General features: G+C 52.5%; 1 protein-coding gene across 2 annotated transcripts in view; it reads right to left on the reverse strand.

Annotated features, from left to right (window-relative positions):
• The window catches only part of LOC141236820 (gastrula zinc finger protein XlCGF66.1-like), a 153,294-nt gene extending 134,206 nt beyond the window's left edge, over positions 1 to 19,088 (reverse strand). Inside the window, exon 1 of one of the 2 annotated variants that reach the window (XM_073668281.1) lies at positions 18,996 to 19,088. The gene's annotated coding sequence lies outside the window, so the exon portion shown is untranslated. The remainder of the gene's footprint in view (positions 1 to 18,995) is intronic. The other variant, XM_073668280.1, reaches the window with a different exon arrangement.
• Between the last annotated feature and the right edge of the window lie 4,538 nt (positions 19,089 to 23,626).

The raw sequence follows: 23,626 nt of genomic DNA on the forward strand, positions 1-23,626 counted from the left end.
GGTACTGTGGGAACATTACACTGTGTGGGGGCATCATATATACTGCATAAGGGCAAACAAAAAACCGAAGAAAGATGATCTAGAGGCCGTATTGTAAAACTACAATAATCTTTATTAGTATCAATAATCAATTTTTTTTTTTTTTTTGGAAGTGCATTGAGGTGAAGGGTGCATTGCTGGAAAAGGAAAAAAAAAAAAAAAAAAAACTCTCTAAATCTCTTAGTTTGCGAGTGTGAACGAGCTGCGTGTGTCCGGAGCGTAAGTGCGAACGAAAGTAAGTGTGTGACTTGTTTTTCAGTGACTTTGTATTCAGGGAGTTTGGAAGGGAGGACTTAGGACTGAATTGCTGACTGTATTTCATTTTTCTTTACTTTACTTTTTACTTAATTAATCCACCTGACCTACTTAGCTGATTCCCCCGTTCATACTTGATACTTAATTGATCCCCCGTCCATACTTAACTGATCCCCCGCCGATATCTAATTGATACACTTGCACATCCCTAATTGATCCCCGTCCATACACCTATATATAAATAATTGTGTTTTGTACTTGTATATATATACTGACTGTATCCCCATATTTAGAATGACGTCCATGTTGGCCGGAGCCGTGCAGTGTACATCTTGCGCAATGTATGCATTCCGTGAGCAACCGCTCGAGGATCCATACTGCTGCGAGAGATGTGAGCATATCGTGCACTTGGAAGCCCAAATTCTGGATCTAAGTGCTCAGATAGCGATACTGAGGAGCATCGACAACATGGAACGGAGTTTGCTGCTCACCGAGCAGACACTCAATGGGTCAATACTGGGGGTGGAGCATAGAGGGGAAGTGCAGGCTGAACAGGCAGGGAGCTGGATAACAGTTAGGAGGGATAGAGGGAAGAAGTATAGGAAGGCTGGTTCAGAACCGGCATTATTGGAGCACGACAGATCCTCTGACCGCCGGGGGAGTGTATGCTCCAGTAATGAGGGGGAGGGGGGAAGTGTAGGGCAGGCAAGACAGGTTCTGGTAGTGGGTGACTCTATTATTAGGGGGACAGATAGGGCAATCTGTCACAAAGACCGGAATCGCCGAACGGTGTGCTGCCTCCCTGGCGCTCGAGTCCGGCACATCGCGGATCGGGTTGACAGGTTACTGGGTGGGGCTGGCGAAGAAGTGAGTGGTAGATGGAGGGTCCTTAAAAATGATTTCAGGGACCTAGGTAGGAAGCTTAGGGCAAGGACCTCCAAGGTAGTTTTCTCAGAAATACTACCAATCCCGCGAGCCACACAGGAGCGCCAACGGGAAGTTAGGGAGGTGAATAAGTGGCTAAAGAGTTGGTGTAAGGCAGAAGGGTTTGGGTTCATGGAGAACTGGGTTGACTTCGCGGTCGGCTACAGGCTCTACCGTAGGGACGGGCTGCACCTCAATGGGGAGGGTGCAGCAGTGCTGGGGAAGAAGATGGCTAATAGGTTGGAAGAGTTTTTAAACTAGAGACGGGGGAGGGGGGGAAACAAGGAAATAGGTGGGATGTGAGGCAAGCAAGGGGGAAGGGGAGAAGTGAATATAATGAGGGTGGAGAGGGGGGTGGGGATAGTACAGTTAGATCGTTAGAGAAGAATAGGATGCTAAATAACCCCAAAGTTTTATCTTGCATGCTGACCAACGCAAGAAGCCTGACCAATAAGGCGGATGAGCTGCGGGCGCTTATATCGGAGGAGAGGTATGACATCGTAGGCATAACAGAGACTTGGCTAGACGATAGCTACAACTGGGCGGTAAATTTATTAGATTATAGTTTATTTAGAAGGGACCGGAAACAGGGGAAAGGCGGAGGAGTCTGCTTATATGTAAAGTCATGTCTAAAACCCAGACTAAGGGAAGATATAGGAGAGGGAGAAGAGGGGGTCGAGTCCATGTGGGTAGAGATAGAGGGGGCAAAAAATAATAATAAAATATTACTGGGGGTTTGCTATAAGCCACCAAATATAACAGAGGAGAATGAGAATCTGCTATTAGGACAAATAGACAAAGTAGCAAATCATAATGAAGTGATTGTAATGGGGGATTTCAACTACCCGGATATTGACTGGGAAACAGAAACCTGTAGATCTCAGAAAGGAAAAAGGTTCTTGACAAATATTAAGGATAATTATCTCTCCCAACTAGTGCAGGAACCAACGAGAGAGAAGGCCGTGTTGGACTTAATATTGACTAATAGGCCTGATAGAATAACTGAGGTACAGATAGGGGGGCACCTAGGTAATAGCGATCATAATATTATCGACTTCAAAATGCCCTTCAGTAGGGTTATCAATAAGGGAACAACAAAAACATTAAACTTTAGGAGGGCGAAGTTTGATCAGCTGATAGAAAACATTCAACTTATTGACTGGGACAAAGTACTTAATCAAAGGAATACGAATAGTAAATGGGAAACCTTCAAAAGAATTCTGAATACTCAGTGCGAGAGGTATATACCGTATGGGAATAAAAGGGCCAGAAATAAGAGGAAACCAATATGGTTGAACAAGAACGCAAAAGGGGCGTTAAATAGCAAAAAAGAGGCATTCAAGAGATTAAAACAGGAAAACAGTAAGGAGGCACTAATGTGTTACAAGGAAAAAACGAGAACCTGTAAAAAACAAATAAAAATAGCGAAGGAGGAAACAGAGAAACGTATTGCTAGGGAAAGTAGATCAAATCCCAAACTGTTCTTTACGTATATAAATAGTAAAAGGATTAAATCGGATAATATTGGACCAATAAAAAGTGAAGAAGGCAAAATCATAGAGAAAGATGAGGATAAAGCTAATCTATTAAATAATTTTTTTTCGACAACTTTCACAAAGGAAATAGAACTAACAGGAGAAATGAGAAGTGACAAGCTTAATCCTCCACTAAGTATGACTAATCTAACCCAAGTTGAGGTACAGAAACTCCTCAGTAACATTAAAATAAACAAATCACCAGGACCTGATGGCATACACCCACGGGTACTAAGGGAACTAAGTAATGTGATAGACAGACCGTTATATCTTATATTTAAGGACTCTGTTGAGACTGGGTCTGTACCACTTGATTGGCGACAGGCGAATGTAGTGCCAATATTCAAAAAGGGAGCGAAAAGTGACGCCGGAAACTATCGCCCGGTGAGTCTGACGTCCGTTGTGGGCAAAATTTTTGAAAGCTTCATTAAAGAGGCAATTATGGAGCATCTTGATGCTAATAATCTTTTAATCCCGAACCAACATGGATTCATGAGGAATCGCTCCTGCCAAACAAACCTGATTGACTTCTACGAGGAGGTTAGCTCTCGATTAGATCAGGGGGAACCAGTGGATGTCGTGTATCTCGACTTCTCAAAAGCGTTCGATAGCGTGCCACATAATAGGTTGGTATACAAAATGAGAATGATGGGGCTGGGGGAAAATGTCTGCAAGTGGGTAGCTAACTGGCTAAAGGATAGAAGGCAGAGGGTGGTTATAAATGGAATAAACTCAGATTGGGTAAGCGTCACTAGTGGGGTACCACAGGGGTCTGTACTAGGCCCAATGTTATTTAATATCTTTATTAACGACATAGTCAACGGGATAAATAGTAAAATATCAATATTTGCAGATGACACAAAGTTATGTAAAACAATTAATACAAAAGAGGACAGTGCAGACCTACAGAGGGATTTGGATAAGCTGGGTAGGTGGAGCATTAAATGGCAAATGAGGTTTAACGAGGAGAAATGTAAGGTCATACATATGGGAAGGAAAAATGGAAGTCACCAGTACTCACTGAATGGGAAATCATTGGGGAATTCAGAGATGGAGAAGGACTTGGGCATCTTGATTGATAGCAAACTAAATTGGAGTGCCCAAAGTCAGGCCGCTGCTGTAAGGGCAAACAGGGTAATGGGATGTATCAGAAGAGGTATAGCTGCAAAGGATGAGAACATTGTTCTTCCACTGTACAAAGCACTGGTCAGACCCCACTTGGAATACTGTGCTCAGTTATGGGCCCCAATATATAGAAAGGATATAAATGAGCTTGAAAAGGTACAAAGGAGGGCAACAAAATTAATAAAGGGAATGGAGGGACTGCAATACCCAGAGAGGTTGGCAAAACTAGGACTATTCAGCCTGGAAAAGAGAAGGTTGAGGGGGGACATAATAAATGTGTACAAATATGTTAGGGGACAGTATAGAGATCTTGCCCAGGATTTGTTCAAAAGGAGGGATATTACGGTAACAAGAGGGCATTCACTAAGACTGGAAGAGAAAAGGTTTCAGCACCAGCATAGGAAGGGGTTCTGTAGCGCCGGCGTCCCTGCCCTCTGCTAGGCAGGGACGCTGTTCCCCTCACCCCTCTGCTCCGAGCCCGGCGTCCTCTCCTCCCGCTCTGCTGGCAGCGCGCGCTCCTTCCTGGCCACTGTGCTTAGGGCGCACGCGCGCTCCCTCCCTCTTAAAGGGGCCGCGCGCGCCGTCCTAAGGAGTCCCCGGCCAATGGCCGGAGGACTTCACCATATATAAGGCACCTCCTCCAAAATGGAGGTGCCCGAGCAATGTTGTTGCACTGCTCACTACTCTGCTTCAGCCCTCAGGTCCCGTTGCCAGTTACCTGCCAGTTACCTGCCAGTTTGCTGTCTGTTTCCTGCCTGACATTCCTCCTACCTACTTGCTAGCCTGAGGTCCGACGGTCTGCCTTCCTACTCCTGTCAGTCTGTCTATGGACCAGCTTGCCCGCTCACCTGGGAGCGCACATCTGCTGCCTGCCTGCTAGCCTACCTGGAGGCTCTGCCGTCACGTGCTGTGACCACCTGCCATTCCAGAGACTCCTGCCCGCTCACCTGGGAGCGCACATCTGCTACCTGCCTGCTAGCCTACCTGGAGGCTCCGCCGTTACGTGCTGTGACCACCTGCCATTCCAGAGACTCCTGCCCGCTCACCTGGGAGCGCTCATCTGCTGCCTGTCTGTTGGCCTACCTGGAGGCTCCGCCGTCACGTGCTGTGACCACCTGCCATTCCAGAGACTCCTGCCCGCTCACCTGGGAGCGCTCATCTGCTGCCTGTCTGTTGGCCTACCTGGAGGCTCCGCCGTCACATGCTGTGACCACCCGTTTATCCAGAGACTCTCGCTTGCTCACCTGGGAGCACACATCTACCATCTGCCTGCTAGCCTACCTGGAGGCTCAGCCATCACAGGTCGTACCTACCCTTTACCCAGAGAGACTGCCCCGGTCACTTGCCGTGACCTCCTGCCCGTTCATCCAGAGACTGCCCCGGTCACTTGCCGTGACCTCCTGCCCGTTCATCCAGAGACTACCCCGGTCACTTGCCGTGACCTCCAGCCCGTTCACCCAGAGACTGTCCCGGTCACCTGCTGTGACTGCCTGCCCGTCTTCCCTGGTCGCCACCCGCTCCCTTACAAGGACCGCCCCCTTGTATAGTAGCTCAGAGGTTCCGCCTCCCAGACCCGTTACAGTTTGCTCGGGCCAGGGAACCCGGTGGCACCCAAGCTCCCTCACTCTCGGACCTGTGTCATGAACTGTCCCGTCAGAGGTCCCAACAGGAGTCCATCCTGGGTCACCTGCGGAATGTCAATTCTCGCCTGGACACTCTGACTGCTCCACCAGCAACCACCGCCAGTGCCATGACTCGCAATCCGGCAGCTCCGCTGCCCACCAATACTATGGTATCCTACCCCGGACCCCGGCTTTCTGCACCTCCTCGCTTCGGAGGCGACTCCGCTCAGGCTCGGGGCTTTATAAATCAGTGCACCCTGCACTTTGAACTCCTGTCCCACCAGTTTAACTCCGACCGGGCCAAAATTGCCTTCATCATGTCCCATCTCACCGGGGAGGCCCTGGCCTGGCTAAATCCTCTATGGGAGAGAGGAGACCCCCTGGTGTCCGACTTGCCTGCCTTTCTCACGGCTTTCCGGAAAGTCTTCGACGAACCCGGACGGAAGACCTCATCTGCATCATCTCTGCTACGCCTCCGTCAGGGAAGTCTCACCGTGGGCCAATATGCCATACGGTTCTGTACCCTTGCCTCGGAGCTGGCCTGGGATAACGACGCTCTGGTATCTGTCTTCTGGGAGGGTCTGTCCGGCCGTATTAAAGATGAACTCGCCGGTCGAGACATTCCTACCACTCTCGATGACCTAATAACTCTTGCCACCCGGATTGACCTACGGTTCCAGGAGCGTGCCAAAGAAGTCACCCGTGAGAGGAGGTTTCCACGTCTAGCTCCTACTTTTCAGAAACCCGTCACTCCCTCCGTTTCTCCCCAGGTACACTCTCCTGAGCCTATGGTCGACCAGACCAAGATGGTCAAAACCCGTCTGGACTTACGCCGTGCCGAGGGGAGCTGCTTCTACTGTGGCAGTAAGGAGCACCGGATCCGTACCTGCCCGGAGAGGTCGGGAAACGCCTGTGTCTAGGTTCGCTCAGAGAGGTCGACCTAGACAAGAATAAATCCTCTGTAGCGCTGGCGTCCCTGCCCTCTGCTAGGCAGGGACGCTGCTCCCCTCACCGCTCTGCTCCGTGCCCGGCGTCCTCTCTCCGCTCTGCTGTCAGCGCGCGCTCCTTCCCGGCGTCCTCCTCCCGCTCTGCTCTCAGCGCGCGCTCCTTCCCGGCCCCTGTGCTTAGGGCGCGCGCGCGCGCGCTCCCCTCCTCTTAAAGGGGCCGCGCGCGCCGTCCTAAGGAGTCCCCGGCCAATGGCCGGAGGACTTCATCATATATAAGGCACCTCCTCCAAAATGGAGGTGCCCGAGCAATGTTGTTTGCACCTGTGTCTCACCTGTGCTTCAGCCCTCAGGTCCCGTTGCCAGTTACCTGCCAGTTACCTGCCAGTTACCTGCCAGTTTCCTGCCAGTTTCCTGCTAGTTACCTGCCTGATTCCTGCCTGAATACTTGTTACCTGCCTGCCTGCCTGAGGTCCGACGGTCTGCCTTACAACTCCGGTCAGTCTGTCTAAGGACCAACTTGTCCGCTCACCTGGGAGCGCACATCAGCTACCTGCCTGCTTGCCTGAGGTCCGACGGTCTGCCTTACAACTCCGGTCAGTCTGTCTATGGACCAGCTTGCCCGCTCACCTGGGAGCGCTTCTCCGCTACCTGCCTGCTTGCCAGCCCGGAGGCTCCGTTGTCACGTGCTGTGACCACCAGCTATCTCAGAGACTCTTGCCCGCTCACCTGGGAGCGCATCTCCGTTACCTGCCTGCTTGCCAGCCCGGAGGTCCCGTTGTCACGTGCGGTGACCACCAGCTATTCCAGAGACTCTTGCCCGCTCACCTGGGAGCGCTTCTCCGTTACCTACCTGCCTGCCAGCCCGGAGGTTCTGCCGTCACGTGCCGTGACCACCTGCTATTCCAGAGACTCTCGCTTGCTCACCTGGGAGCACACATCTACCATCTGCCTGCTAGCCTACCCGGAGGCTCCGCCATCACAGGTCGTACCTACCCCTTACCCAGAGACTGCCCTGATCACTTGCCGTAACTCCCTGTCCGTTCACCCAGAGACTGCCACCCGCTCCCTTACAAGGGCCGCCCCCTTGTATAGTAGCTCAGAGGTTCCGCCTCCCGGACCCGTTACAGTTTGCTCGGGCCATGGAACCCGGTGGCACCCAAGCTCCCTCGCTCTCGGACCTCTGTCTTGAACTGTCCCGTCAGAGGTCCCAACAGGAGGCCATCCTGGGTCACCTGCGGAATGTTAATACTCGCCTGAACACTCTGTCTGATCCACCAACAACCTCCGCCAGTGCCATATCTTGCAATCCGGCAGCTCCGCTGCCCACTAATACTATGGTATCCTACCCCGGCTCTCTGCACCTCCTCGCTTCGGAGGCGACCCCGTCCAGGCTCGGGGCTTCATAAATCAGTGCACCCTGCACTTTGAACTTTTGTCCCATCAGTTTAATTCCGACCGGGCCAAAATTGCCTTTATCATGTCCCATCTCACCGGGGAGGCCCTGGCCTGGCTAAATCCTCTATGGGAGAGAGGAGACCCCCTGGTGTCCAACTTGCCTGCTTTTCTCTCGGCTTTCCGGAAAGTCTTCGACGAACCCGGACGGAAGACCTCATCCGCATCCTCTCTGCTACGCCTCCGTCAGGAGGGTCTCACCGTGGGCCAATATGCCATACGGTTCCGCACCCTTGCCTCGGAGCTGGCCTGGGATAACGACGCTCTGGTATCCGTCTTCTGGGAGGGTCTGTCCGGTCGTATTAAAGATGAACTTGCTGGTCGGGACATTCCTACCTCTCTCGATGATCTAATAACCCTTGCCACCCGGATTGACCTACGGTTCCAGGAGCGTGCCAAAGAGGTCACCCGTGAGAGAAGGATTCCACGTTTAGCTCCTACTTTCCAGAAACCCGTCATTCCCTCCATCTCTCCCCAGGTACACTCTCCTGAGCCTATGCAGGTCGACCAGACCAAGATGGTCAAAACCCGTCAGGACTCACGCCGTGCCGAGGGGAGCTGCTTCTACTGTGGCAGTAAGGAGCACCGGATCCGTGCCTGCCCGGAGAGGTCGGGAAACGCCTGTGTCTAGGTTCGCTCAGAGAGGTCCACCTAGACAAGAATAAATCCTCTCCATCCCTGCTGTTGTCAGTTTCGATCATCTACGGGGAGAACCGTTATTTCGAACTAGCCCAACTTGACTCTGGAGCAGCCGGGAACCTTATTTCACAGTCCCTGGTTGAGAAATACCGCATCCCCACCAAACCTCTGGCTGTACCCTTGTCTGTCGCTGCCGTGGATGGGGGCCTCTTACCTCGCCCCATTCAACTCATCACCGAATCCATTACCCTGCAGGTGGGAATGCTGCATTCTGAAAGTATCTCCTTTCATGTTCTGCCTGGACTCTCTCACGCCCTCTTGCTAGGTCTGCCCTGGCTCCAGAGACATGCACCCGTGCTAGACTGGCAAACCGGAGAGGTCCTTCGCTGGGGACAAGACTGTCATAAAACCTGCCTGGTGCCCGTCCATCCCGTCCGTCCCTCTCCTACTCCAGCTAATCTACCTGGACTTCCGATTCCTTATTGGTCTTATGCAGATGTCTTTAATAAAAAGGAGGCAGAGACATTACCACCACATAGACCATACGACTGTCCCATCGATCTGCTACCCGGTACTACTCCTCCCCGTGGGCGTATCTATCCTTTATCCGCTGCTGAGACCCGGTCAATGTCCGAATATATTGAGGAGAATCTGGCCAGGGGATTCATCCGGAAATCTACCTCCCCGGCGGGAGCAGGCTTCTTTTTCGTCAAAAAGAAGGACGGCTCTCTCCGTCCCTGTATAGACTATAGAGGCCTAAACCTGATCACGGTGAAGAATAAGTACCCCCTTCCGCTCATTCCAGAATTATTTGATCGCCTGAGGGGGGCTAGGATCTTCACCAAACTGGACCTTCGTGGGGCGTACAACCTGGTTCGTATTCGTCAGGGGGATGAATGGAAGACGGCATTCAACACCCGGGACGGCCACTATGAATACCTGGTAATGCCCTTTGGTCTCTGTAACGCTCCTGCCGTCTTTCAAGAGTTGGTCAATGACATCTTCCGGGACCTTCTCTACTCCTGCGTAGTGGTGTACCTGGACGACATCTTGGTCTTCTCTCCGGATCTCCAGACTCACCGGAGGGACGTTCGTCAGGTCCTGCTCAGGCTAAGGCAGAACCATCTCTACGCTAAATTTGAGAAGTGCCTCTTTGAGCAGACCTCGCTTCCGTTTCTGGGCTACATTATCTCTCAGACCGGCCTACAAATGGATCCTGAGAAACTGTCTGCCATCGAGAAATGGCCCCGACCGGAGGGGTTGAAGGCCATTCAGCGATTCCTGGGCTTCGCCAACTACTACCGCCTCTTCATACCACACTTCTCTTCCCGGACGGCCCCAATTTCTGCGCTCACCCGTAAAGGTACTAATCCCAAAGAGTGGCCACCCGAAGCAGAGGAGGCCTTTCTTTCCCTTAAACAGGCCTTCTCTTCCGCCCCGGTGCTGCATCGCCCAGATGGCAACAAACAGTTCTTCCTGGAAGTTGACGCCTCCTCCTCTGGAGCCGGAGCGGTACTTACTCAAAAATCATCTTCCGGGAGGATGGTAACTTGTGGCTTCTTCTCTAAACTCTTCTCCTCCTCTGAGCGCAACTATTCCATAGGAGACCGAGAGTTATTGGCCATCAAACTGGCATTGGAGGAGTGGCGTTACCTGCTCGAGGGGGCTCTTCACCCAGTAATAATTTACACTGACCACAAGAACTTGGCTTACCTCCAGCATGCCCAGAGACTTAACCCGCGCCAAGCCCGGTGGTCCTTGTTTTTTGCTCGTTTTGATTTTGTCCTTCATTTTCGCCCGGCTGACAAAAACGTCAAGGCGGACGCCTTGTCTCGGTCCTTTCTGGTGTCTGATCTCGAGGAGGATCCGAAACATATCATCGATCCCGCCAGAGTAATGCAGGTGGCTCCCGTGAGTCTAAATCGTCTTCCTCCTGGTAAGACGTTCGTACCAGTACCTGATCGGGAGAAGATCCTACACTGGGGTCATTCGTCTAAACTAGCTGGCCACGCCGGTCAGAAAAAGACCCTCCAGCTTATTACCCGGCACTACTGGTGGCCTAACCTGCACAAGGATGTAATAGACTTTGTTTCTGCCTGTGTGTCCTGCGCCCGCAACAAAGTTCCGAGACACCTGCCGGCCGGCCGCCTCCTACCTCTGCCAGTACCTGCTGCCCCCTGGCAGCATATAGCGATGGACTTCATTACTGATCTACCCGTCTCTGCCGGTTGTACGGTCATTTGGGTGGTCGCTGACCGCTTCTCCAAGATGGCTCACTTCATTCCACTGCCAGGTCTTCCGTCTGCACCCGAGCTGGCTAAAGACTTTATCCGCCACATCTTCCGTCTTCATGGCCTGCCCCGTCACATCGTGTCGGATCGTGGGGTACAGTTCACTTCCCGTTTCTGGAGAGCCACTTGTAAATTGCTGGACGTCACCCTGGACTTCTCCTCCGCTTACCACCCACAGTCTAATGGTCAAGTGGAGCGGATCAATCAGAACCTGACCAGTTACCTTCGGCACTTCGTTAATGCCCACCATTCTGACTGGGTGGATCTCCTGCCATGGGCCGAATTCTCGTACAACAATCACGAGAGCGAGTCTTCCTCCAAATCCCCGTTTTTTGTAGTCTACGGTCAGCATCCTCGGATCCCGTTTCCCGTCTCCACCTCGGCGGACAATCCGGCTGCGGAATCTCTTGTTAACAAATTTTCCTCCATATGGGAGAGTACCCGGTCCGCACTCCTTCTGTCATCCGAGCGTATGAAAAGACACGCTGACAAAAAACGTCTGGACCCTCCTCAATTCCGCCCTGGGGATAAAGTCTGGCTCTCGTCCAAATATGTCCGGCTCAAGATCCCTTCCTATAAGTTAGGGCCTCGGTTCATCGGCCCACTGGAGGTCATCAGTCAGATCAACCCGGTGGCCTATAAATTGAAACTCCCGGCCAACTTACGGATCCCTAACTCCTTCCATGTGTCTCTCCTCAAACCTGTGGTGCTTAACTCTTTTTCCAAGTCTACAGGTACGCCTCCTGCTCCGGTTTCTGCTGAGGACGAGTTTGAGGTAGAGAACATTCTTGCCACCAAAAGGGTAAGAGGAAAGACCTTTTTTCTGGTAGATTGGAAGGGGTTTGGTCCTGAGGAGAGAACGTGGGAGCCCCGGGAGAACATCCATGCCCCTCTCATCCTAGCTAAATTTCTGTCTGGCCTAAAAAAGGGGGGGCCTAAAGGGGGGGGTACTGTAGCGCTGGCGTCCCTGCCCTCTGCTAGGCAGGGACGCTGCTCCCCTCACCGCTCTGCTCCGTGCCCGGCGTCCTCTCTCCGCTCTGCTGTCAGCGCGCGCTCCTTCCCGGCGTCCTCCTCCCGCTCTGCTCTCAGCGCGCGCTCCTTCCCGGCCCCCGTGCTTAGGGCGCGCGCGCGCGCTCCCCTCCTCTTAAAGGGGCCGCGCGCGCCGTCCTAAGGAGTCCCCGGCCAATGGCCGGAGGACTTCATCATATATAAGGCACCTCCTCCAAAATGGAGGTGCCCGAGCAATGTTGTTTGCACCTGTGTCTCACCTGTGCTTCAGCCCTCAGGTCCCGTTGCCAGTTACCTGCCAGTTTCCTGCCAGTTTCCTGCTAGTTACCTGCCTGATTCCTGCCTGAATACTTGTTACCTGCCTGCCTGCCTGAGGTCCGACGGTCTGCCTTACAACTCCGGTCAGTCTGTCTAAGGACCAACTTGTCCGCTCACCTGGGAGCGCACATCAGCTACCTGCCTGCTTGCCTGAGGTCCGACGGTCTGCCTTACAACTCCGGTCAGTCTGTCTATGGACCAGCTTGCCCGCTCACCTGGGAGCGCTTCTCCGCTACCTGCCTGCTTGCCAGCCCGGAGGCTCCGTTGTCACGTGCTGTGACCACCAGCTATCTCAGAGACTCTTGCCCGCTCACCTGGGAGCGCATCTCCGTTACCTGCCTGCTTGCCAGCCCGGAGGTCCCGTTGTCACGTGCGGTGACCACCAGCTATTCCAGAGACTCTTGCCCGCTCACCTGGGAGCGCTTCTCCGTTACCTACCTGCCTGCCAGCCCGGAGGTTCCGCCGTCACGTGCCGTGACCACCTGCTATTCCAGAGACTCTCGCTTGCTCACCTGGGAGCACACATCTACCATCTGCCTGCTAGCCTACCCGGAGGCTCCGCCATCACAGGTCGTACCTACCCCTTACCCAGAGACTGCCCTGATCACTTGCCGTAACTCCCTGTCCGTTCACCCAGAGACTGCCACCCGCTCCCTTACAAGGGCCGCCCCCTTGTATAGTAGCTCAGAGGTTCCGCCTCCCGGACCCGTTACATCCTCTCCATCTCTGCTGCTGTCAGTCTCAATTATCTGCGGGGAGAATCGTTATTTCGAACTAGCCCAACTTGACTCTGGAGCGGCCGGGAATCTTATTTCACAGGCCCTGGTAGAAAAATACCGCATTCCCACCAAACCTCTGGCTATACCATTATCTGTCGCTGCTGTGGATGGGGGCCTCTTACCACGTCCCATCCAACTCATCACCGAATCCATAACTCTGCAGGTGGGAATGCTGCATTCTGAGAGCATCTCTTTTCACGTTCTGCCTGGACTCTCTCACGCCCTCTTGCTAGGCCTACCTTGGCTCCAGAGTCATGCACCCGTGCTTGACTGGCAGACCGGAGAAGTCCTTCGCTGGGGACAGGACTGTCATAAGACTTGTTTGGTTCCTGTTCATCCCGCCCGTCCTTCTCCTACCCCAACTAATCTACCTGGACTTCCGATTCCCTATTGGTCATTTGCTGATGTCTTTAATAAAAAGGAGGCAGAGACATTACCCCCTCATAGACCATACGACTGTCCTATCGACCTGTTACCCGGTACTACGCCTCCCCGTGGGCGTATTTACCCATTGTCCGCTGCTGAGACCCGGTCGATGTCCGAATATATTGAGGAGAATTTGGCCAGGGGATTCATCCGGAAATCTACCTCCCCGGCGGGAGCGGGCTTCTTTTTCGTAAAAAAGAAGGACGGCTCTCTCCGTCCCTGTATAGACTATAGAGGCCTTAACCAGATCACGGTGAAGAATAAGTACCCCCTTCCGCTCATTCCAGAATTATTTGATCGTCTGAGAGGGGCTAGAATCTTCACCAAACTGGACCTCCGTGGGGCGTACAACCTGGTCCGTATCCGTCAAGGGGATGAATGGAAGACTGCATTCAACACCCGGGACGGCCACTATGAATATCTGGTAATGCCCTTTGGTCTCTGTAACGCTCCTGCCGTCTTTCAAGAGTTGGTCAATGACATCTTCCGGGACCTTCTCTACTCCTGCGTAGTGGTGTACCTGGACGACATCTTGGTCTTCTCTTCGGATCTCCAGACTCACCGGAGAGACGTTCGTCAGGTCCTGCTCAGGCTCAGGCAGAATCACCTCTTCGCTAAATATGAGAAGTGCCTCTTTGAGCAGACCTCGCTTCCGTTTTTGGGCTACATTATTTCTCAGACCGGCCTACGAATGGATCCAGAGAAACTGTCTGCCATCGAGAAATGGCCCCGACCGGAGGGGTTGAAGGCCATTCAGCGGTTCCTGGGCTTCGCCAACTACTACCGCCTCTTCATACCGCACTTCTCTTCCCGGACTGCCCCAATTTCCGAACTCACCCGTAAGGGCACTAATCCCAGAGAGTGGCCGCCCGAAGCAGAGGAGGCCTTTCTTTCCTTAAAACAGGCCTTCTCTTCCGCCCCGGTGCTGCATCGCCCAGATGGCAACAAGCAGTTCTTCCTGGAGGTTGACGCCTCCTCCTCTGGAGCAGGAGCGGTACTTACCCAAAAATCATCTTCCGGGAGAATGGTAACTTGTGGCTTCTTCTCCAAACTCTTCTCCTCTTCTGAGCGCAACTATTCCATAGGAGATCGAGAGTTCTTGGACATCAAGCTGGCATTGGAGGAGTGGCGTTACCTGCTCGAAGGGGCTCTTCACCCGGTAATAATTTACACTGACCACAAGAACTTGGCTTACCTCCAGCATGCCCAGAGACTTAACCCGCGCCAAGCTCGGTGGTCCTTGTTTTTTGCTCGCTTTGATTTTATTCTTCATTTTCGCCCGGCTGACAAAAACATCAAGGCGGACGCCTTGTCCCGATCCTTTCTGGTGTCTGATCTCGAGGAAGAACCGAAACACATCATCGATCCCGCCAGAGTAATGCAGGTGGCTCCCGTGAATCTAAATCGTCTCCCTTGCGGTAAGACGTTCGTATCAGTACCTGATTGGGAGAAGATCCTACACTGGGGTCACTCGTCTAAACTAGCTGGCCACGCCGGTCAGAAAAAGACCCTCCAACTTATTACTCGGCACTACTGGTGGCCTACCCTGCACAAGGACGTAATAGACTTTGTTTCTGCCTGTGTGTCCTGCGCCCGCAACAAGGTTCCGAGACATCTGCCAGCCGGTCGCCTCCTTCCGCTCCCAGTACCTGCTGCCCCCTGGCAGCATATAGCAATGGACTTTATAACTGATCTCCCCGTCTCTGCTGGTTGTACGGTCATTTGGGTGGTCGCTGACCGCTTTTCCAAGATGGCTCATTTCGTTCCCCTGCCAGGCCTCCCGTCTGCACCCGAGCTGGCTAAAGACTTTATCCGCCACATCTTCCGTCTTCATGGACTGCCCCTCCACATAGTGTCGGATCGTGGGGTACAGTTCACCTCACGCTTCTGGAGAGCCACTTGTAAACTGCTAGACGTCACCCTGGACTTCTCCTCCGCTTACCACCCACAGTCTAATGGTCAAGTGGAGCGGATCAATCAGAACCTGACCAATTACCTCCGGCACTTCGTTAATGCCCACCATTCAGACTGGGTGGATCTCCTGCCATGGGCCGAATTTTCTTACAACAATCACGAGAGCGAATCTTCCTCCAAATCCCCGTTTTTTGTTGTCTTCGGTCAGCATCCTCGGATCCCATTTCCCGTCTCCACCTCGGTGGACAATCCGGCTGCGGAATCTCTTGTTAACAAATTTTCCTCCATATGGGAGAGTACCCGGTCCGCACTCCTTCTGTCATCCGAGCGCATGAAAAGACATGCTGACAAAAAACGTCTGGATCCTCCTCAATTCCGTCCAGGGGATAAGGTCTGGCTCTCGTCCAAGTATGTCCGGCTCAAGATTCTTTCCTATAAGTTAGGGCCTCGGTTCATCGGTCCTCTGGAGGTCATCAGTCAGATCAACCCGGTGGCCTATAAATTGAAACTCCCGGCCAACTTGCGGATCCCTAACTCCTTCCATGTATCTCTCCTCAAACCTGTGGTACTTAACTCTTTTTCCAAGTCTACAGGTACGCCTCCTGCTCCGGTTTCCGCTGAAAACGAATTTGAGGTAGAGAACATTCTGGCCACCAAAAGGGTAAGAGGGAAGACCTTTTTTCTAGTAGATTGGAAGGGGTTTGGTCCTGAAGAGAGAACGTGGGAGCCCCGGGAGAACATCCATGCCCCTCTTATCCTTGATCAATTTCTCTCTGGCCTAAAAAAGGGGGGGCCTAAAGGGGGGGGTACTGTAGCGCCGGCGTCCCTGCCCTCTGCTAGGCAGGGACGCTGCTCCCTCACCCCTCTGCTCCGAGCCCGGCGTCCTCCTCCCGCTCTGCTGGCAGCGCGCGCTTCTTCCCGGCCATTGTGCTTAGGGCGCACGCGCGCGCGCTTCCTCCCTCTTAAAGGGGCCGCGCGCGCCGTCCTCAGGAGTCCCCGGCCAATGGCCGGAGGACTTCACCATATATAAGGCACCTCCTCCAAAATGGAGGTGCCCGAGCAATGTTGTTGCACTGTTCACTACTCTGCTTCAGCCCTCAGGTCCCGTTGCCAGTTACCTGCCAGAAACCTGCCAGTTTGCTGTCTGTTTCCTGCCTGACATTCCTCCTACCTGCTTGCTAGCCTGAGGTCCGACGGTCTGCCTTCCTACTCCTGTCAGTCTGTCTATGGACCAGCTTGCCCGCTCACCTGGGAGCGCACATCTGCTACCTGCCTGCTAGCCTACCTGGAGGCTCCGCCGTCACGTGCTGTGACCACCTGCCATTCCAGAGACTCCTGCCCGCTCACCTGGGAGCGCACATCTGCTACCTGCCTGCTAGCCTACCTGGAGGCTCCGCCGTTACGTGCTGTGACCACCTGCCATTCCAGAGACTCCTGCCCGCTCACCTGGGAGCGCTCATCTGCTGCCTGTCTGTTGGCCTACCTGGAGGCTCCGCCGTCACGTGCTGTGACCACCTGCCATTCCAGAGACTCCTGCCCGCTCACCTGGGAGCGCTCATCTGCTGCCTGTCTGTTGGCCTACCTGGAGGCTCCGCCGTCACATGCTGTGACCACCCGTTTATCCAGAGACTCTCGCTTGCTCACCTGGGAGCACACATCTACCATCTGCCTGCTAGCCTACCTGGAGGCTCAGCCATCACAGGTCATACCTACCCTTTACCCAGAGACTGCCCCGGTCACTTGCCGTGACCTCCTGCCCGTTCATCCAGAGACTGCCCCGGTCACTTGCCGTGACCTCCTGCCCGTTCATCCAGAGACTACCCCGGTCACTTGCCGTGACCTCCAGCCCGTTCACCCAGAGACTGTCCCGGTCACCTGCTGTGACTGCCTGCCCGTCTTCCCTGGTCGCCACCCGCTCCCTTACAAGGACCGCCCCCTTGTATAGTAGCTCAGAGGTTCCGCCTCCCAGACCCGTTACAGGTTCTTTACGGTAAGAGCAGTGAGAATATGGAATTCACCGAGTGAGGAGACGGTAATGTCAGATTCACTACACCAGTTCAAGCGGGGACTGGATGCATTTCTAGATACCAGGCAGATTTCAGCGTATACTTAAAAATAAAATAAAATAGTAGGTTGATACAGGGATTTATTCTGACTGCTGGTTTCAGAGTCGGGAGGGAATTTTTCCTCAGGTGAAGATTGGCTAAATCACTTGAGGTTTTTGCCCTCCTCTGGATCAACTTTAGCAATTACAGAACTAACAGGTCGAACTTGATGGGCGCAAGTCTTTATTCGGCTTTACAAACTATGTTACTATGTTACTATGGAAGTGAACAGAGCACAGTGCAAATGGCTATGCACAAAGACGCCAGTAGGGAAGATAGAGAAAGAAGATTCATTGCTAGTCGGACTGAGAGCTGGGTGGTATCACCGGCTGCGGTCGTAATATCCATCATCCGAAGGAGCATATGCTGTGACTGCCGATATACCTGCGGGAGATACAAAAAGCTGTGGGCCAACCAAAAGTTGGGGGACAGTGGGTATCACCTGGTACGGGGCAGTGGAACTACTGATCCCAGGTTGGAAACTCGAGGACTAAGAGAATTGCCTGTTGGACATTTATCTGGAATTGCTGTTCACAGTGGCCGGAATGAATAAAACTAATTGCATCGATAACCTGCCTAGGTGATTATTAAAATCTACAACCGCACATCTTTACAGATACTAATAAAGAATATTGTAGTTTTACAATACGGCCTCTACATCGTCTTTCTTCGGTTTTTGTTTATGTTTATGGCGATTGGCCGTGATATTTAGTCCTAATAAATGGTAGGAGTTTATTATTGTATTATTGTGATTGATATATGATATATATTGCTCTCCCTGCTATTGTTCCTATGAATTTCATCTACTATACTGCATAAGGGGCATAATGGGGGCATTACACCGCGTGGGGACATCATACATACTGCATAAGGGGCATAATGGGGGCATTACACTGTGTGGGGGCATCATACACACTGTATAAGGGGCATAATGGGGGCATTACACTGTGTGGGGGCATCATACATCCTGCATAAGGGGCATAATGGGGGCACTACACTGTGTGGGGGCATCATACATCCTGCATATGGGGCATAATGGGGGCACTACACTGTGTGGGGGATCATACATCCTGCATAAGGGGCATAATGGGGGCATTACACTGTGGGGGGGCATCATACATCCTGCATAAGGGGCATAATGGGGGCACTACACTGTGTGGGGGATCATACATCCTGCATAAGGGGCATAATGGGGGCATTACACTGTGTGGGGGGATCATACATCCTGCATAAGGGGCATAATGGGGGCATTACACTGTGTGGGGGATCATACATACTGCATAAGGGGCATAATGGGGGCATTACACTGTGTGGGGGCATCATACATCCTGCATAAGGGGCATAATGGGGGCATTACACTGTGGGGGGCATCATACATCCTGTATAAGGGGCATAATGGGGGCATTACACTGTGGGGCCAGTAAAGGGGTCCTGTACTATGAGAACAATACGTTTCCTCCCTTCCTGTCTCCATAGTTGGGTCGTATGTATCTATTACAGGAAACAGAACAAAAGCCTTATGATTCTTATAAAGGGGCAACACAAGACCCCAAAAGAGTCTCCGTGCTGAAGGGGTTAATGCCCCCTGCGCCCAGTAATGGGGGGTCTCCACATACCTCCACCTGCAGAGCCGCCACCACATATATGGCTGCTCTGTGCGCACAGGAGCTGTGATGAGGTCACAGGAGGGGAGGAGTCAGGGGTCACATGATCAGGGGCCTCAGTGGATGCAGGACTCTGCTGTGCTGGTTGTCATGGTGCTGGATGAGCTGAAGTTTATGTGTGGGGTCAGGAGGGGTTTACAGTGTGGATGTAGCAGAGCCGTGTGTGTACGAGGTGTACGGAGCAGAGCCGCGTGTGTACGAGGTGTACGGAGCAGAGCCGCGTGTGTACGAGGTGTACGGAGCAGAGCCGCGTGTGTACGAGGTGTACGGAGCAGAGCCGCGTGTGTACGAGGTGTACGGAGCAGAGCCGTGTGTGTACGAGGTGTACGGAGCGGAGCCGCGTGTGTACGAGGTGTACGGAGCAGAGCCGCGTGTGTACGAGGTGTACGGAGCAGAGCCGCGTGTGTACGAGGTGTACGGAGCAGAGCCGCGTGTGTACGAGGTGTACGGAGCGGAGCCGCGTGTGTACGAGGTGTACGGAGCAGAGCCGCGTGTGTACGAGGTGTACGGAGCGGAGCCGCGTGTGTACGAGGTGTACGGAGCAGAGCCGCGTGTGTACGAGGTGTACGGAGCAGAGCCGCGCGTGTACGAGGTGTACGGAGCAGAGCCGCGCGTGTACGAGGTGTACGGAGCAGAGCCGCGTGTGTACGAGGTGTACGGAGCAGAGCCGCGCGTGTACGAGGTGTACGGAGCAGAGCCGCGTGTGTACGAGGTGTACGGAGCGGAGCCGCGTGTGTACGAGGTGTACGGAGCGGAGCCGCGTGTGTACGAGGTGTACGGAGCGGAGCCGCGTGTGTACGAGGTGTACGGAGCGGAGCCGCGCGTGTACGAGGTGTACGGAGCAGAGCCGCGTGTGTACGAGGTGTACGGAGCAGAGCCGCGTGTGTACGAGGTGTACGGAGCAGAGCCGCGTGTGTACGAGGTGTACGGAGCAGAGCCGTGTGTGTACGAGGTGTACGGAGCGGAGCCGCGTGTGTACGAGGTGTACGGAGCGGAGCCGCGTGTGTACGAGGTGTACGAGGCGGAGTCGCGCGTGTAAGAGGTGTACGGAGCGGAGCCGCGTGTGTACGAGGTGTATGGAGCAGAGCTGCGTGTGTACGAGGTGTATGGAGCAGAGCCGCGTGTGTACGAGGTGTATGGAGCAGAGCCGCGTGTGTACGAGGTGTATGGAGCGGAGCCGCGTGTGTACGAGGTGTACGGAGCGGAGCCGCGTGTGTACGAGGTGTACGTAGCAGAGCCGCGCGTGTACGAGGTGTACGAGGCGGAGCCGCGCGTGTACGAGGTGTACGGAGCGGAGCCGCGCGTGTACGAGGTGTACGGAGCGGAGCCGCGCGTGTACGAGGTGTACGGAGCAGAGCCGCGCGTGTACGAGGTGTACGGAGCAGAGCCGCGTGTGGACGAGGTGTACGGAGCAGAGCCGTGTGTATACGAGGTGTACGGAGCGGAGCCGTGTGTACGAGGTGTGCGGAGCCGCGCGTGTACGAGGTGTACGGAGCGGAGCCGCGTGTGTACGAGGTGTATGGAGCGGAGCCGCGTGTATACGAGGTGTACGGAGCGGAGCCGCGTGTGTACGAGGTGTATGGAGCGGAGCTGCGTGTATACGAGGTGTACGGAGCGGAGCCGTGTGTGCGAGGTGTACGGAGCCGTGTGTGTACGGAGCGGAGCCGCGTGTGTACGAGGTGTACGGAGCGGAGCCGCGTGTGTACGAGGTGTACGGAGCGGAGCCGCGTGTGTGTACGAGGTGTACGGAGCGGAGCCGCGCGTGTGTACGAGGTGTACGGAGAGGAGCCGCGCGTGTACGAGGTGTACGGAGCGGAGCCGCGCGTGTACGAGGTGTACGGAGAGGAGCCGCGCGTGTACGAGGTGTACGGAGAGGAGCCGCGCGTGTACGAGGCGTACGGAGCGGAGCCGCGCGTGTACGAGGCGTACGGAGCAGAGCCGCGCGTGTACGAGGCGTACGGAGCAGAGCCGCGCGTGTACGAGGCGTACGGAGCGGAGCCATGCGTGTACGAGGTGTACTGAGCAGAGCCGTGTGTCTACGGAGCCGTGTGTACGCTGTATACTCCCAGGTTCGGTCAGAGACACCGCGGCTCTTTATCAGACTGTAGAAGAACTGACTCTGGACACTCTGTAAAACTGCGCTCGGACGTCTCCTGTTTCTCGCACAGATATTGATAACATAAGATGGAGTCAGACGAACCCTCCTACAAAACCTGATAACAAAGTCATTACTACAGGACTGGATGAGAAAGGGATTTATTCTACAAGAAACGCTGGGGCCACAAATGAGAGAATCCGGGCCCCGTGGCTGGATACTCCGGGCCCCCAGCGTGTTAGGAGCAGACGGGGTCTTTGTCCCTGGAGCTTCTCTGCTCGGTATAATGAGACTCTGATCTTGTTCTTATAAAGAGGGTTGGAGTAAAATAGAAGCTGCCTGAATATGAGGACCTTGTCTGATCTCTATGTCCTTGTGTACAGAGCTATGGAGATAGCGCTATTCTCTGTATAATAGATGTGATGTCTCTGGAGCCCTAATATTCCTGTACAGGGGTCTCTGTAGAGATAATCTTACCCCAGCATTATGGATTGGGAGAAGGAAAAAATGGATTGGGGACATTTTACTGAAATTTCCCTTTAAAAAATGTAATAAAAAATGTTTGTAGGAGGTAAAGAGCCGAGGCTGAAGATGCTTTATCTCCAGAAGTCTACAAAAGAAGAAGGATTGGCAACGCCAAATGTCCTTGTCTATTTTCGAATTGGGAGTTAGGAAAAGGGGCAGGAGAACATTTTGGGATTTGTTTTGGGGGGTGGGGGCAAGAAATGCAATATTTGTCCATTAGTGTAAATATATGAATACAGGTAGATCCAGAAATATTTGGACAGTGAATCTTCGTGATTTCAGCTCTGCAGGCCACTAATCTGGATTTAAAATGAAACAGTGATGAGCGAGCACTAAAATGCTTGTTGCTCGGGTCGAGCAAATTGGAATGCTTTGGTGCTGGACCCGAGCAACGAGCCCAATGTAAGTCTATGGGAAACTTGAGCATTTTTCAGGCGGCTCCCCCCGGCGGTCTGCAGGTGGCCTAAAAATTGCCCAAATCGATGGAAACAGTGCTCAAATGACATGGGGAAGACCCCTGGAAGCATTTCTGACTCCCAGGTCACTGCTGTCAACAACGTTGTCAGAGTATTACGCCACTTTTACGGATTCACAATTATACAAAAACAAAATGGATTTTTCTGGGAAATATATTAAGGAACATCCTTTCCAGGGTAATGACTTGTATATAAGGCAAAATAAATAACCAAAAACAAAAATACTTCTCCACATCTTGGGCTATGTTCACACATAGCGTTTTTGATGCGTTTTTGCACTTTTGCATTGCTTTCAACTGTGAAAAATACATTCACCGGTAAATGACATTTTAACATTTTACAACCTTATCTGGCCATGTGGTGTGTGAGACATGATCAGACACATCCATGCAGTGCTGAAAAGACATGGGAACAGCATGGGGAAGACCCCTCGAAGCATCTCTGAGTCCCAGGTCATTGCCTAATGATCCTATATTACTGTGGTAATAATACAGACATTTTTGGCAACATGACAAATATTAAACTCCATTTAAAATGGGCAAGGCGCGTAACAAGGGAGGGGGAAGTGGACATGCACGCCGAGGCCGTGGGCAACATGAAACTGTGCCTGCTGAGGGAGCACAACAGGCACCCACATCATGTCAAACTACCTTCCTGTCCCAATTGCTATGGGTCGCGTAATACCACTCTTGAAGCCAGAGCAGTGTGAAAAGGTTGTTGGTTGGTGTTAGAAAAACTAACACTTCCTTACTTTAGGTAAGGGTACGGTGAGAATAGAGAAGAAAACAATCTTGAATTGTGTGGATAAAACAAAAGCTTATTTAATGTTCATTCAAAAGTGATTACAAAAATGAAGAAAAATATTTCATAGCACAAAAAAAGAAGTATTAGGTTAGAAGAGAGAAAGGAAACAATTATAGGTTCTTACGTATCTAGAATAGAAGCATGATCCGTGTTGGAGATACTCGAGGAATGAGTGATCTCCCCCATTCATTTCTGGCTCTGCTTATATACCATCTTGCCTCATAGACATACATTGGAGAATATTTTTACAGTTTCATAACCCAATATGGCGACTTGCTGGTATATTAGTAGCTTCTACCATATTAGAACAAAACTAGTAACTTGTGACATATGCATTTTAGCTACGTGCACATCACCTCTTGTTGGTATATTTTAAACATATGGTTAGTGACCTTTAAGGATCATTAGTTATCTCCAAATAACCCATATAGACAAGAGTCCTATAGGTTTGACAGGTGCTTCTACCAAGGTACCAGAATAACTGCACATTCTTTCTCTGTATTTGAATCTAAGCATGGTTAGAGCCTAAGCATGTTAAAGCTTATGTATATATATTTTTCTATCATAAGAAATTAATATTTTACAGTCCCCCCGATTATGATTTAAAAATTATCATAATCAATCCTAAACTCATTCTCTCACCATTCGTATCACATTCATTCTTTATTCTGAAAACCTTGTAT

This window comes from Phyllobates terribilis, unplaced genomic scaffold, assembly GCF_046119375.1.
Source record: "Phyllobates terribilis strain yellow unplaced genomic scaffold, ASM4611937v1 Scaffold_715__1_contigs__length_759695, whole genome shotgun sequence".
NCBI classification, from domain to species: Eukaryota; Metazoa; Chordata; class Amphibia; order Anura; family Dendrobatidae; genus Phyllobates; species Phyllobates terribilis.